Source organism: Mirounga leonina, unplaced genomic scaffold (assembly GCF_011800145.1).
Source record: "Mirounga leonina isolate KUSES-001 unplaced genomic scaffold, KU_Mleo_1.0 Mir_173, whole genome shotgun sequence".
Taxonomy (NCBI): domain Eukaryota; kingdom Metazoa; phylum Chordata; class Mammalia; order Carnivora; family Phocidae; genus Mirounga; species Mirounga leonina.
Window position 1 is genome coordinate 88,614,626 of NW_023270447.1, and position 13,622 is coordinate 88,628,247.

A 13,622-nucleotide genomic window follows, 5' to 3' on the forward strand; every position below is an offset into this window, starting at 1 on the left:
GGTTCTTTGTTGTTGTTTAAAATTTTTTATTTATTATTGAAGTATAATTGACAATGTTATATTAGTTTCAGGTGTACAACATAGAGACTCCACAATTCTGTACATTATTCAGTGCTCACCATGATAAGTATTGTCCCCATCTGTCACCATACAATGTTATTACAGTATTATTGACCGTATTCCCGACGCTGTACTTTTCATCTCTGTGACTTGTTTATTTTATAATTAGAAGTTTGTGTCTCTTAATCCCCTTCATCTGTTTTGCCCATTTAAAAAAATTAGCTTATGTGTTTTTAATTCTTAAGAACATTAAAAATAATATCTGGCACATACCCTAGATAAATGGAACAGGTGGGAATGAATAATGGTAGAATGAAGTCCCATGAACCCATAGCCCAAACAGAGGACTAGAGCGGAGTTGTCAAACTCCCACAGGCCAGATATGAGGGGTCACGTGTCTCTGGATGGCTTATGAGCTAAAAATGATTTTTACATGTTTAAATAGTTAAAAACAAATCAAAAGAAGACTAATATCTAATGACATGAAAAAGTATGTAAAATTCAAATTTCAGAGTCCATAAATAAAGTTTTATTGGAACAAACAACCACACTCAGGTGGCTTTTGCATTACAACAGCAGATTTGAGTAGAGACAAGACACTGTAAGGCCCACAAAGCCTACAATATTGACCATCTGACCCTTCATAGGGTCAGAGTCAAGGTCAACCACCATCTGTGTTGCTTCCCTCCCTCATCTGCCTACCTCCCCACCTTGTTCCCAGGCACACTCTCTCGGAACTCAATTTGATCCATTCCCTTGCTTAAAAAAAGAATCATTGCTCATATATTTATGTACCCCAAAACTATGTTATTTAATTTTGCTTGTTTTTGAGCTTTATGAAAATGGTATTATGCTGTATGTGACTTGCTTTAATCACTCAAAATTCTATTTATAAAGACTCATTCATGTTATTGTGTATAACTAGAATGCATTCTTCTGATGATTGTATCATTTTACAAATATACCGTAATTTATCGATCCATTCTGAACCAAAGGACGTTTGAGTTGTTTCCAGGTTTTTTTGCAATTATAGACAATGTTGATATGAATGTTCTTTTCTGTGTGTCTTGTGGAAGTGTCTCTAGGGAAACTTCCTTAGAGTGAAATTTCTGGGTCTTAGGGCACATGAATGTTCAACCTTATGAGCTCAGTTATGCAGAAATAAAAAACGACCCTCCTTACCACCCCCCCCCCGCCAATCTTAATGGACTACAGCAAAACAACAGAGATGCAGAGATGCATTTCTTGCTGTCATCACATGCTGGCCGTGGCTCCATCCCACATTATGTCACTCGGGTTTAGGTGGAAGGAGCAGCTTCCACTTGGAATGTTGGGTGTCTCATGACAAAGGGGTACTGGCCACTTTGCTCACAGCTGGTTGGCTAGATTCTAACCTTTAGAGCAAATCACACAGTGAAGCTGTGCACCAACGGGGTGGAAGGCATAATCTTCACCCAGGGAGGACCAGAAAATATGCCTGAACAATAAGAAGTCCGCTGTGGTGCTGAACTGCTTTTCAGAACAGTGGTTCTAAGTCATGCACCTGTCAGCCTCACTGAATCCCATCCTTGCTACCCTCCTGGATCGTCAAACTCTTAACTTTGCCCATCTAGTGGGTTTAAGAGGGCATCTCACTGTGGTCTAATTTGCATTTCCCAAATTACTAATGAGCATCTTGTCACATGTTCTTACATCATTTGTGTTTCTTTTTGTGAAACACTTGCTCATGTTTTTTGCTCATTTTTTAAAAAGATTTATTTATTTGAGAGAAAGAGAGCATCCGTGGAGGGGCAGAGGGGGAGGAAGAGGAGAGAGAATCCTCAAGCAGGTTCCCTGCTGAGCACGGAGCCGACTCTTCCCATGACCTTGAGATCATGACCTGAGCTGAAATCAAGAGTCAGAGGCTTAACCCACTGTGCCACCCAGGTGCCCCATTTTCCACTCGTTTTTAAAAACTTGGTTGTCTTTTTCTTATTGGTTCATAGTTCTTCATATATTCTAGATAATAATCTTTGGTCACTTGTATATGTTATAAATATCTGCCTTGTTTGTAATCTTTTTCTTTTTTACATTATGACTTTTTCAGTCTTTCCAGTAATAAGCAAAAAAATTCTTACCTTAATTTGGTTAAATGTACAGCTCATTTCTTATATAGTTAACACATTTTTTCTTTCCCGATTAAAGAAGCCCCTCCCTGCCCCAGTATCATAAAGATACTTTCTCACCTTTTATTCTGAAAGTTTTAAGTGTCTACTTAAGTCTAAACTATCAAGAACTGCCTATTGCATGTGTTGTGAGGTCGTGGTCCAACTGTGAGTTCTGTGTGTGGATAACCATTAGACCCAATGCCATTTATTCCATGGTCCTTTTCCCTGCGGATCTACACCACCACCTCTGTCCTTCACCGAGTTTCCACATGTCCGTGCATCCATTCCTACACTCTCTGTTCTGTTCCATTTGTCAAGAAGACTGTCCCCATGCAAATACCACGCTGTCTTTGTTGCAGCAGCTTTATAAAAGCTCTTGATACCTGGTAGGACAAATATTTAATTTAATGTCCCACAAAATTTTATAAAATTTCTCCAGAAACTTTGTACATCATTTATTAGATTTATTTCTAGGTACCTTGCTTTGTGTTTGCTTCTTATTTTATAATTTTTATTTTTTATTATTATTATTTTTTAAGTGGGCCCCATGCCCAACGTGGGGCTTGAACTCACAACCCTGAGATCAAGAGTTGCACACTCTACCGACTGAGCCAACACAGGCACTGCTGTGTTTGCTTTTTAAGTGGTTTTGTTTGTTGTCAGAGTATAAAGATGTAGGTGATTTGCTTATATTAGTTTATAGCCAGTCTCCTTGCTAAACTTCTTTATTATTTTTGATAGTACGTATGTAGATTCTTTTGGGTTTTCTGTTCAATCATGTTATTTGTTATAATAATAGTTTCTTCCTTTTCTAATCCTTTGTTTTTTATGTCTTTTCTGCTTGACTTAGTGCTGGGTCTTGCAGTGCAATGTAATAGTCTTTTCCATCTTATTTATAGGGGATATTTTCAGGAAAACTTTTTTTTAAATATACTTCATCAGGTTAAGTTCCCTTCTGCTCCTGGCTTGTGAAGAGGGTTAGTTTTTATTTTTAAACTTTTTTTTTTTTTTAAGATTTTATTTATTTATTTGACAGAGAGATAGACAGAAGAGCACAAGCAGAGGGAGTGGCAGAGGGAGAGGGAGAAGCAGGCTCTGCACTGAGCAGGGAACCCGATGCGGGACTCGATCCCAGGACCCTGAGATCATGACCTGAGCCGAAGGCAGACGCTTAACCATCTGAGCCACCCAGGCGCCCAGTTTTTATTTTTAAATCATGAATGCATATTGAATTTTACCAAATGATTTTTCTGGGGAAGAAAAGAATAATTTGCTGATGAGTCAGCCAGTGGTTCTATCATCTTTGACTTGGATCTGAACTTCAGCCACATTCCAAGAAAATTACTGCCTGAAAGAAATATAATGTAATAATAGGTATTTCCGTTTTCCTCCCTTCTTTAAAGGATGCATTTTTTTTAACGTTTTGGTGTATGATGTAATTATATGTGCTCAGAAAAAATTTGTTGTTTTAATTTAAATAGATCAAGTAGCTTCATTTGTCTTTGAATCTTGTGGATTACCAGTGCCACTTCAAGACCAAGGCTGGGGTATAAATTCTAATGTGGCTTTCCCTCTCAGCTTTGGGCACCTGGTGTATAATTCTCTGTGGTCCATTATCCACATACACAAAAGGATCGGTCATGCTCTACCGTCTTGGGTCACCTTCACTAACTCAACTAAACTCATCTGTCCCAGATTAGAAACACAGAAAGTCCAGTTTATTCTGTGTTTATTACTCAGATTGTATGATACTTTTATCATGCTATATTTTGGTATAATGTATAAAACTTATAAATGAAAAACAAAGGAACTTGGGGTAGGAGTCATTTTCCCCCTAAGTAACAGTTAACAAAGAAAGAAAACCAAGACAGAATAATATGATCCCCTTTGGGTATTAATTTAGGAATCTGATAGTTTGATAGAAATGAGTGTGCATTTTTGCAAAAATAAATGAGCATATTTAGGGATGTACAAATTGGAAACAGTTTTCTAAATGCTTAAAAGCAAGCTTAGGTTACTTCTGAAACAAATTTTTATTTTCTTTTCTGGAGGAAGGTATCATTCTGATGGAAACTTTTGATATGAGGAGCACATGGCTGCTAAAGTGGGTGTCTTTCTTCTGTGCAGAGCAGACCTTTCCATTTGTGGGTGAGAGGTACCCATGGACCTCAGCTTGGGTGCGTTATATGTGGTCTGTGTGTGATGGGGTGGGGAGGCTGGTCATTACTGATGTTTTTTTAAAAAAAAGGGCTCTGTAATAAAAACACAAAGCTATCATTTTCACAGAAAAAAGAATATCTAAGAAAAGAGCTTATTTAAAAAAAACCCTTCATATTACTATGGCAACATCAATCGTAAATGCTAATCATGGAATAACATGCCGTTCTTTGTAAACCATGGAAGCAGACTTTAGTGCCAGGGTATGTGAAAGATTTAGAGGTTGGGATTTCTTGCTCCCAACATTTTAGATACATAAAAATGAACGTTACTTTTTTTTTATCAATATAGATTCTGATAGCTGTACTTCAAATTAATTGTCATTGAAACCTTTCAAATATGTCTCTTACAAATTCATTGAAGAAGCTGATGCTGACTCTGAAATACAGATCACCACTCCACTGAACTAGCATCCCTCCAGTGCTCTGCACCAGGCACCGTGGGAGGGCACAGAGATAAAGGACCCACTGCCCACCTGAGGGCTTTGAGTCCAGGGGACTATCGGTACAACCTGAGAAGAGACGTAGTGTCACCAAGACCTACTGTGTGCCAGGAATACCATTGTGAAAGTAGTTGGAAGGGTTCTCTCAGCCTGGTAGGGAGACAGCTGTTGTTATGGGGTGGAAGTGGGGCTCTGTGTGGTGGAAAGCCCGCTCAAGAAGGGGTGAAGGAAGGAGGGAAGGCTTGGGGGCAGGGTGAGGAGGAGTTGTCTACTCCCAGTGTGTGTTTCCTAGAAGGAGCAAAGGGCCCAGGCAAAGGGGAGGGAAGGCAGGGGCTGGGGACTGAGGGCAGATGAGGGAAGCTGCAGGGCCAGCAGGGAACACATACCCAGATTTTATAGGCTATGTTGGGAAGCTTGGATTTTAAACTGTGGACACTGACTTCGGAACCAGGGAAGGGATTTGATTAGATTTGCACTTGGGAAAGAGCTCCCTGATTACAGTCAGGAAAATGGATTAATGAGAGACAAGACTGGACTCCAAGCCAGATGAAGGGGCTCCTGCAGGAGTCAGGGTGAGCCTTTTGGAGTGCGGCTCCTGGTTTCTGACCTGGGCAGCTGGGGGTAATGGTGTGTAGGCAGAGCCCAGGTCCTGCAGGAGATGCTGGGGCCGGAAGGAGCTGGTTCAGTGTCAGCACGGACCCTAGGGGCGCCCGGCAGAGGGCCAAGCTGGTGGTGGGAGAGAGGGACAGGGGAAAGTGGTCTCGCAGAGGCCAGGGCAGGGTCTCCAGAATCCAGTAGATGAGAGAAGAGTCAGGATGGCCAAAGGTCAACAAGAGGCCAGGAAGTGACAACAAAACATACCTTAGGTTTAGCAACAAGACAGTCACCTTACTGGAAGGCTTTGCGAGGGAGTGTTAACTGTGAAAGCCAAGTGCTGAGACCGAGCAAGGCATGGAGAGTGACAGCAAATGCACTCACACTTTTCAAGAGTCAGATGGGGAAAGAAAGGAGATGGTGTGGGACCTAGGCGCTGCCTGTGGTCTTGGGTAGAGCATCACATAAAACATGGGATGCCCAGTTAAATCCAATCTTCAGAGAAACAATAATTTCTCAGTATAAATATGCCCCAGGCAGCATTTGGGACATGCTTTTACTAAAAATTATCTGTTGTTTATCTGAAATTCAAATTTACCTGGGAGTTCTGTTTATTTATTTATTTATTTATTTTTTAAAGATTTTATGTATTTATTTGACAGAGACACAGCAAGAGAGGGATCACAAGCAGGGGGAGAGGGAGAGGGAGAAGCAGGCTTCGCGCCGAGCAGGGAGCCCGATGCGGGGCTCGATCCCAGGACCCTGGGACCATGACCTGAGCCGAAGGCAGATGCTTAACGACTGAGCCACCCAGGTGCCCTGAGTTCTGTATATTTATTTGCTGAATTTGGCAAACCTAGTGATGGGGGAGTACAGTTGATTCCTGAAAAATACAGGAATTTAGGGGCACCCAACTCTCTGTGCCCCCAGTCAAAAACCTGCCTATAATTTTGGACTCCCCCAAAACTTAACTACTAACAACCTACTATTGTCCAGAAGCTTTAAGGATAACAACACAGTCAATTAACACATATAGTAAATGTGATATGTATTATATGCTGTATTCCTACAATAAAGTAAGCCAGAGAAAATAAAAAGTCAAGAAAATTACAAGGAACAGAAAATACATTTATAGAACTGTATTTATGGGGGAAAAAATCCGTATATAAGTGGACCCACACAGCTAACCCGTGTTCTCTCTTTTTTTTTTTTTTTTTAAAGATTTTATTTATTTATTTGAGACAGAGAGAATGAGAGAGACAGAGAGCAAGAGAGGGGGGAGGGTCAGAGTGAGAAGCAGGCTCCCCGCTGAGCAGGGAGCCCGATGCGGGACTCGATCCCGGGACTCCAGGATCATGACCTGAGCCGAAGGCAGTCGCCCAACCAACTGAGCCATCCAGGTGCCCCCGTGTTCTCTTTATTACTATATGTTGCCAGCTTACTTACAATATGTCTTGGTGCCAGTCTGCTTTTGTTGATTTTGATGGGCTTTCTCTGTGCCTCCTGGATCTGGATGTCTGTTTCTTTTCCCCAATTAGGGAAGTTTTCATCTATAATTCCTTCAAATAAATTCTCTGCCCCCTTTTCCTCTTTTCTTCTTCTGGGACTCCTATGACATGAATGTTATTACATTTGATGGAGTCACTAAGTTCCCTAAGTCTATTCTCATGATCCATAATTCTTCTCTCTCTGTTCTTGAACTTCATTATTTTCCATTACTTTATCTTCTGTGTCGCAAATTCACTCCTCTCCTTCTTCCAGCTTGCTGTTCATTACATCAAGCCTGTTTCCAATCTTGTTTATTGGGCTCTTCATCTCTGATTCTTTTTTTTTTTAACTCTTTTATCTGTGCAGAAGGGTCTCCCTGATGTCTTCTTTTCTTCTCTCAAGCCCAGCGAGCATCCTTATGATTGTTGCTTTAAATTCTCCATCAGGTATGTTACATATATTTGTTTCACTCAGATCTCTGGCGGTGGTCTTATCTTGCTCTTTCATCTGGGATGAATTCCTCCATCTTGGCATTTTGTCCAAGTCTCTGCCTTCTTCCCTATGTTAGAAAAGCCAGTTATGTGTCCTGCTCCTGAGAGTGATGGTTTTTTGAAGAAGAGGTCATGTACTGTCCAGGGAGTGTCTCTGGTGGGTGTTGCGTGTACTCTGCTGTTGTGTTCTGACTGCTCTATCCTTCAGGTGAGTCATCTGCAAAGGCTCTGAGCCCTTGCCTGCTGTGGGCAGTGTTTGATCCCTGACCTGAGTGTGGTGAGTTTTAACTGGGTGTGCTCTGGTCTCCTTGTGAAGTGAGACCTGACGCCACCTCCACCAGAACTGAGGCCCTGTAGAACTCTCTGGTCAGGAGATGTGGTGTGGGCAGGAGCTTGTGCTGGTCTTTTGGAGAAGGGGCTTTCCTTGCTAGGACTGAGGCAAGTGTGACTGAAAAGCACAATCCCACCAGAGTGGGGATGGGGTGGCACCTGGTGTAAGCAAGTTAGGCAGCCTGTGCCCATGCTGCCTGCTTCCTGAAGGTGACTCTGTGTTTAGGCTGAGGGGTGGGGGGAAGGAAACAGTGCCTTGTGCATTCCCCTGCGTGTTACTTTCTCACACCCTTTTCCATGACCAGGGCTCCGTCCTCTTCACAGCAGCCACGATCTGTTTCACCCCCAAACCACGTCTCTGCACTTCCTGCCTTCTTCGATGTGGCCTCTTCTCTCCCCTTAGTTGTGGAGTTCATTCTGCCAGTCTTCAGGTTGATTTCTGGGATACTTCGGAAGATTTGATAGTTATCTAGTTGTGTCTGTGGGATGAGACAAGCTTAGGGTCTTCCTACTCTGCTGCCATCTTCCGCCCTCCTTCTAATCTGTATTCTCTTTCTCTCTCTCTTTAAGTAGGCTCCACACCCAGCATAGAACCCAATGCAGGGCTTGAACTCACAACCCTAAAATCAAGACCTGACCTCAGATCAAGAGTCTGATGCTTAACTGACTGAGCCACCGATGCGCCCTCTTGTGTTCTCTTTTAATTGGAGAGAATCAAACAAGGTGAGATGCGGATGTTTGAGAGTCTATAATGGGGGTCGCAGCAGCTGGTGCCTGGTGACCCAGAGGACGGGCCAGAACATAGGGAACAGGGAGGATGGAAGATACCGATTTCATAGGAGGATGGGGCCAGATGAATGCAAAGGCTCGTAGTCTCCTGATCTTGATGGAAGAGAACAGAAGGGGTACTTGCTAGAAGGTTCTCTGGGATCCTCTGCAGGTATGGGGGGGCGCAGGGGAGGCTGGAGGATGGGAGAGTGGGACCTGTTTTATTGGAGGCTTGGATTGTTGCCAAGACCCAGGAGAGCCCTCTCCCTTCAGGGATGTGGGCAGATACACTACAGGCAGATGGAGGTTCCTGCCATGGCTCAGGAGAGGTGGGGCAAACTGCTCCCAGGCTGAGGTTTTCCAGGGGGGAGCGACAGAAGGTCAAAGGGACCAGGAGGTTGAAGATACTGGCTGAGTAGCAAAAGGACTCCACATTTAGATTTTACACAGTAATTGGGTACTTGTTATAAGGGCCGTTTTAATCCCTTATTCAATCTTTCTGAAGACAGGTTAATGAATACGCTGAAACCCACAGGATGATAACAGAAGCGGTGCCCTACACAGCAGCCTCCTCCGGGAAAGGGGGCCTTCGTGTTTCACGGGGACAGATTTCAGGTTTTTGTTTTGTTTTTAAGATTTTATTTATTTATTTGACAGAGAGAGACACAGTGAGAGAGGGAACACAAGCAGGGGGAGTGGAGGAGGGAGAAGCAGGCTTCCCGCCGAGCAGGGAGCCCGATGTGGGGCTCGATCCCAGGACCCCGGGATCATGACCTGAGCCGAAGGCAAACGCCTAACCGACTGAGCCACCCAGATGCCCCCAGAGTTCAGTTTTGCAAGATGAGAAAACTCACGGGGGCTGATGGTGGTGGGGGCTGCACAGAGTGAATGTGCTTCGTGCCTGTAACCTGTGCACTTAAAAATATCTACAATGGGGCGCCTGGGTGGCTCAGTTGGTTAAGCATCTGCCTTCGGCTCAGGTAATGGTCCCAGGGTCCTGGGATCGAGCCTCGCATTGGGCTCCCTGCTCAGCGGGGAGACTGCTTCTCCCTCTCCCTCTGCCTGCCGCTCCCCCCTGCTTGTGCTCTCCTTCTCTCTGTCAAATAAATAAATAAAATCTTTTTAAAAAATGGTTACAATGGGGCGCCTGGGTAGCTCAGTTGGTTAAGCGACTGCCTTCGGCTCAGGTCATGATCCCAGGGTCCTGGGATCGAGTCCCACATCGGGCTCCCTGCTTGGCGGGGAGTCTGCTTCTCCCTCTGACCCTCCCCCCTCTCATGCTCTATCTCATTCTCTCTCAAATAAATAAATAAAATCTTTAAAAAAATGGTTATAATGGTAAATTTTATGTTATGTATATTTTACCTCAATTTGAAAAAAATAAATAATTCTTTAAAAACCACGATGTGGGCAGAGACAGGATGTTCTGGTGACTGTTGTGTCCCCCGCACCCCGCCCAGTGCCTGGCACGTAGTAGGTCTTCAGTAAAAGTACAGTGAACGCGTGAATGAGCAAATGACTGCGTTCAGACAAGAGTCAGAGATGGCCAGAGGGTAAAGCAAGTGAACTGGCCACATAGGCACTCATACTCTTGTGTTCTTAGGTTTCTTTCTCTCCTCCTTATGTGCTCAGGAGAGGTTTCTAAAAATTATCCAGCTTGGCAGAATACACCTTTTTTTCCTGACATATTACATAGAATAAAAACTCAAGAAAAACACATGCCAGCTAAGAGTTTGTCTGCTCTCACTTCAGGGACCTCCTCCTCCTGCTGCCCTCCTCCCCTGCCAGACATTTCCCTTTCTTTCTGCACCTGCTCCCTTGAAAGCTCCAGCTCAGCCCTCTGCCCATCCAGGTCTTGGGACCACATTTCCAGGGACTGGCATCCAAACAAATCCCCAGGATCATAAGTGGCATGTAATTGTGCTTAGATATGCCGCATCTTAAGGCCATAGCTTTATTTTTATAATTTTTTTATTAGACGAATAATTTTATCGACAATTAGGAAATACTTATACATTTAAAAAATAATAAAGGCACCATCTGCTCACTTGGCTTTTGTAATAGAGGAAGCGTCTATTGAAGATCTGCATATTTTGCTGGGATGTGGATTAGGGCATCTTCCCGTCAGTGTTAACAAGAGAAGAAAAAAATACCTTTTCATCTTTTCTAAGTTTTTTCTAGGATAATCTAAGTGTTGAATTAAAAATTTCTGGTCCCAAAAAAAAGAAGAAGAAGAAGGTAGCGGGAGGGGAAGAATGAAGCGGGGGAAATCGGAGGGGTAGACGAACCATGAGAGACGATGGACTCTGAAAAACAAACTGAGGGTTCTAGAGGGGAGGGGGGTGGGAGGATGGGTTAGCCTGGTGGTGGGTATTGAGGAGGGCACATTCTGCATGGAGCACTGGGTGTTATGCACAAACAATGAATCATGGAACACTTCATCTAAAACTAATGATGTAATGTATGGGGATTAACATAAGAATAAAAAAAAAGAAAAAAAATAGACTAAAGTCTTAATAATGGTATAAAAAAAAAAAAAATTTCTGGTCCCGATCAAAAGAAGGGAATCAAACACTTACCGGGCCTGTCCCATATATACCATATTTCAGAGCAACCAAATACCAGGAGGGAGGGAAATTGTGATATCAGAAAACAACAGCAACACCACCATTTTACAGCCCATAATGAAATAATAAATTCAGACAAAGATCATCAAAACCATCAGATAAAACTGGAGACTGAAAACTAGACAGACAGACAGATGGAAACATATGTACGTATGTAGATACATACGGACACACAGAAGAGGGCTGGCTGGACCAACGGAGTAGATAAAACTTCTAATCCACACAAAAGCTAGATTTCAAAGCTGAATTCACTATGTAATCCCCTCGAAACTGCCCCTCCTCCAGCATTCTCTCTCTCTTGCTCCAGGAGGCCTCCCACCAAACCCTCCCAGGCAAGGAACCTGGGGGTCACCAGGGCCCTGTCCCTCACCCTCACCCTCACCATCAAACCAATTTACACCCTCAGGCATGTCTCCAACCACACAGATGTGACCCCATCACTGTGCTGCCTACCCTTGATCAGGGGCTTCCCAGCATCCCCAGGGTGAAGTTCAAAATCCCAGGTCACTATCCCAGCCAGCACCGAGCCAGTCTTCCATTGAATCACCAGTTCTCTGCACATACCATGCTGTTCAATGATTCTGGGTTTGACCACAGGCTTTTCCCTCTGCATGAAATGCTCTTATCTGCCTGACAAAAATCCTGCTCTTCCTTCAACATTCGCCAAAGCAGCCTCCTTCTGTGAGTCTGACCTCCCTCCATACAGCCCTCTCTCCCTCCGGGGTTCTTTCCTGGGCCTCCTATGTCACCTCATCCCTGTGCCTCCCACGGTCTGCATACTGCCCTGCGTCTGTCCGTCCGTCTGTCTTCCTCTTACCTGGCTGTAAACCTCTTGAGAGCAGGAACTGTGGCTTACTCATCCCTGAATCCTCAATTCCTATGTAGTATACTGCATGTGCTTAATAAGTGCTTCCTAAATATATTGAATGTCTCCTTTAAAACTGTGGGGGAGGGGCGCTTCAGTGGCTCAGCCAGTTAAGCATCTTGGACTCTTGATTTCGGCTCAGATCATGATCTCAGGGTCACGGGATCAAGCCCTGCATAGGGCTCTTCAAGCTTAGCATGGAGTCTGCTTGAGATTCTCGCTCTCCCTCTGCCCCTCCCCCTGCTCATTCTTTTTCTCTAAATAAATAAATGAAATCTTAAAAAAAAAAACAGAAGTGGGGGGAAACCTTACATTTCACCTTAAGGAACACCACAAGAAAAAAAGAGGTTTATCTGCCCTATTAAACTTTTGGTGATTCTAGACAATTACCAGCAGTTTTCGCCTATGGAGTTAGTAAATTCTTGACTACCTGCACTAAAGAAAGAAGCAGTGGTGTGAGAATCAGTAATTTATATTTGAATTGTAACTGACCTAGGAAGGTGTTTTAAACAGATTTACTTTTGCATTTATACTCTTTTATCGTATTACATTCTCCATGGATATCCTCATGCAAGAAAGGGAGGAAGGAGCAAGGCTCATCGACCTGGGATTTTCAATTTGTCCCATATAATCCGTGTATGGATTAGTTAGAGTTGATACACAGTTAAAGTTTAAAAACCTTCCAGATTTAAACAGTATGGAGGTTCCTCAAAAAGTTAAAAATAGAACTACCCTACAATTGAGTAATTGTGCTACTGGGTATTCAGCTAAAGAATACAAAAAACACTCATTCAAAGGGATACAGGCAGCCCTATGTTTATAGCAGCTTTATTTACAATAGCCAGACTATGGAAGCAGCCCAAGTGTCCATCTACATGAATGAATAAAGAAGATGTGATACACACACACACACGGAATATTACTCAGGCATAAAAAAGAATGCAATCTTGCCATTTGCGGCAACATGGATGAAGCTAGAGAGTATGATGCTAAGTGAAATAAGTCAGTCAGAGAAAGACAAATACCATATGATCTCACTTTATGTGGGATTTAAGAAACCAAACAAATGAGCAAAGGGAAAAAGAGAGAGACAAACCAAGAAGACAGACTCTTAACTATAGAGAACACACTGATGGTCACCAGAGGGGAGGAGGGTGGGGGGATGGTGAGATAGGGGATGGGGATTAAAGAGTGCACTTGTTCTGATGAGCACTGAGTGAGGTATAGACTTGTTGACTCACTATATGTATGGTATACTTGAACCTAATATAATGCTGGAATACATAACTATATATAACTAACATAACTATACTGAAATTAAAATGAACACTTAATAAAAAATTAAAATAGAAAACCCTTCCGGATTTTACAAATATCTCAATCACAACATTTCCAGCATAATTTGTAGAAGCTGATTTCAGAGGATTGCTTCCCTGCCCAAGGTCTGACTTGAATGAGGCCGCCATGTAGACAGGGCCGAACTGGCTCCAGATTCCGCCTGGGATGCTGTTCTGGGCTGACCTCAGGCTCCGTCTTCTTGGCTGAGTCCTACATGAACTTTTCTTCTGGGCAACCTGCTTTCTCGACAACTCA